The sequence below is a fragment of the Triticum aestivum genome, chromosome 7A, assembly GCF_018294505.1.
Source record: "Triticum aestivum cultivar Chinese Spring chromosome 7A, IWGSC CS RefSeq v2.1, whole genome shotgun sequence".
Taxonomy (NCBI): Eukaryota; Viridiplantae; Streptophyta; class Magnoliopsida; order Poales; family Poaceae; genus Triticum; species Triticum aestivum.
Window position 1 is genome coordinate 699,110,140 of NC_057812.1, and position 3,558 is coordinate 699,113,697.

A 3,558-nucleotide genomic window follows, 5' to 3' on the forward strand; every position below is an offset into this window, starting at 1 on the left:
AAATCCTGAATGATTGTGTGCCTCATCTGATGTATCAGAATGGTCGCCTTGATGTTTTGAACATACGGCCAGGTCATCATACGAATCTCACCTGTCCATATTGGATTTCTAAAAAAGTGGAGACATGAAAATCAAAGAATGGAAAAATGTATGGACAGTCGTAAGGAGGTACTTGAAAGCAACATTGTGCGAAAGGCAAGAATTGAAGACAGGATAATCTTCATTCCCCATAATGGAGAGTCAGGGCCTATCTTGTTTTATGCTATTTTACCTAAGAGAAGGTAGTAGGTCCTAGTTAATAATACTCATGATCATGTGCTAAGAACAACTAAGTAGGATTGGTTAGATGACAATGATGATGATGTGGTATCGAGTAGAAGTTGTATGATCGATGATGATGAGTATGACTTGTTATTATGATACTGATGATGAGTTATTTATTATTATGATCGATGATGCATGATGCTCAGTTGTTATATGAGCATGATTACTTATTATATATAACAGTGGGTGAAATGAACCTGGATTAGATTCAAGTGAAACCAACATGTGGTGCACATCAAAAATACTACTAATCCAAACTAGATCAAGTTTGGATTAGAGTAGTACTTTCGACATGCACCACATGTTGACTCCACTTGAATCTACTCCACGTTCATTTCACCCACTGTTATATATAATAAGTAATCATAGTCATAAAATCATATGATGAAAGTACTGTATATAAAACCACAGAATGAAAATAATCTATATTTTTAAAAATACAAGAAAATTTAGCAACAGCGCTTTTTAGAACAACTGATGAATGAAGAATGAACTTGTAAGTAGCAGTAGCGCTCCTTTTCCAGCGCTACTGCTACTAGTTAGCTGTAGCGCCTTAGTGATAGCGCTGGACCCAGCGCTACTGCTATGCATATTTCAAGTGCTACTACTAGGGTTTTCCCTAGTAGTGCCGGGAGACCACCGCCTTCGAACTCTGGTCGTCCATCGAGGCTCTCTTCCTCAACAACAAGCGCTCGCAACAGTTCTACCTCAAGACCGAGCCTTATGGCATCCGCCAGGATAACTCCATCTCCTCCTTCTGCGTCCGCCTCAAGGCTGTCGCGAATGGGATGCGGAGCGCCGGCAAGGCAGTGGAAGACGACGAGCTCGTCATCCAACTGCTTTGTGGCATCAGTAAAGATAAGCATCTAATGATGACCAAGATAATTGAGAAGTCGCTAACGCCCATAGCATTCGATGTCGTTGTCGGCATGTTTCAACCGGATCCACTCCTCCAAGCACAATAACATAGAGAGAGCATGTGGTGCGTGGAAAATGAAATCTCAAATCTTGCTCAAGATGCCAAACTACTCAATTAAACACACAAAAGATGATTGTTGCGGCTACCATGACACTACCCAACTATTTCCACCTCCATGAGAAAGAGGATATTCACTTTCTTCGGTGTGAGAGGGATCCGGATTATGTTCCAACTATTCTAGACAGATACAAGAAGTATGTTATTTCTCCAAATGCACCGGATGCTTCAACATACGCGGAAACTGGTCCTAACATGGATTTGTTTAGGCATGAACTAGCTACCACCATTGCTCGTAGTTGGTGAATTAGTCATGTTCATGTCTTTAGATATGTGACCATTTTGATTTGCAAACTTATATGCAAATTGTGGAGAGACAGATTATGGGCTGTGCAATCGCGATGTATTGATCGGTGCACCAGGCACGTATATATAAGTACAGAGGTGGGCCACAACCTCAACTATACAGGAAAAACAGGAGGTGGGCCCTACACACGCATATACACGTACACAATATACTCAACACCCCCCCGCAGTCGAAGCGGCGCCAGTGACGCAGAGACTGGAACGAAACTCCTCGAAGGTGGAAGTCGGCAGTCCCTTCGTCATCACATCAGCGAACTGCTGAGCAGTCGGCACATGGAGAACCCGCATGCGTCCAAGAGCCACCTGCTCGCGCACGAAGTGAATGTCTAGCTCGATGTGTTTCGTCCGGCGATGATGAACGGGGTTGGCGGAGAGGTACACCGCAGAGACGTTGTCGCAGTAGACAACCGTAGCCTGGGAGACATCGTGATGTAGCTCCTGGAGTAACTGTCGAAGCCAGGTGCACTCGGCAACAGCGTTGGCCACAGCGCGGTACTCAGCCTCGGCGCTAGAGCGCGAAACCGTGGGTTGTCGCTTGGACGACCACGAGACGAGGGAAGGACCGAGGTAGACGCAGTAGCCAGAGGTGGACCGGCGAGTGTCGGGGCAGCCGGCCCAGTCTGCATCGGAGTAAGCCACCATCTCCAAAGAAGCGGACGCCGTGAGTGTCAACCCGAGGGACATCGTGCCGCGGATGTAGCGAAGGATCCGCTTCACGAGGGTCTAGTGAGAGTCACGAGGGGCGTGCATGTGGAGACACACCTGCTGGACAGCATACTGAAGATCCGGTCTGGTGAGAGTCAAGTACTGAAGAGCGCCGACAATAGACCGGTAGAATGGAGCATCCGACGCAGGCGAACCCTCAAGAGCAGAAACCTTGGCCTTCGTGTCAACAGGAGTAGCAACCGGATGGCAGTTGAGCATGCCAGCACGCTCAAGAAGCTCATGGGCATACTTCTGTTGATGAAGAAAGAAGCCGTCCGGGCGCCGAACAACCTCAATGCCAAGGAAGTAATGGAGAGCACCCAAGTCCTTGATAGCGAACTCGTCGCACAGCCGCAGAGTGATCTGCTGAAGAACGGCTGCGGAGGAGGCTGTCAGGATGATGTCGTCAACGTAGAGCAGCAAGTATGCAGTCGTGTCACCTTGGCGATAGACAAACAGTGAGGCGTCCGAGCGAGTGACGCTGAAGCCCAGTGTCTGAACAAACCCGGCGATCCGCTGGTACCAGGCGCGGGGTGCCTGCTTGAGCCCGTAAAGAGAGCGCGACAGCAGGCACACATGGCCGGGCAATGAGGCGTCGACAAAACCGGTGGTTGCTCATAAAACACCTGCTCCTCAAGATGGCCGTGGAGGAAGGCGTTGGAGACATCCATCTGGTGAACGGGCCAGCCGCGAGAGACGGCGAGCTGGAGGACAGTGCGGATCGTGCCCGGTTTGACAACCGGGGCAAACGTCTCCGTGAAATCAACTCCAGCGCGCTGGCGGAAACCGTGGACCACCCAGCGAGCCTTGTAGCGCTCAAGTGAACCGTCTGAGCGGGTCTTATGACGGAAGACCCACTTGCCGGTCATGACGTTGGCACGAGGAGGCCGGGGCACCAGAGTCCAGGTGCGGTTCCGCTGGAGAGCGTCAAACTCTTCCTGCATCGCCGCGAGCCAGTGAGGATCACGTAGGGCGGCGCGGGCGGACACAGGAATGGGTGACGGCTCCGTGGCAGAGGCGGCGAGGACGTAGTCGTCACACGAGTACCGGAGGCTCGGGCAGTGAATGCCGGCGCGAGCACGGGTGACAGGGCCGGACGGAGCCACCGGGGCCGGCGAGGCTGCAGGCGAGGCGTCCGGCGAGGCGGCCGGCGTCACCGTCGGTGTCGAGGCCGGTGTCGCAGCCGG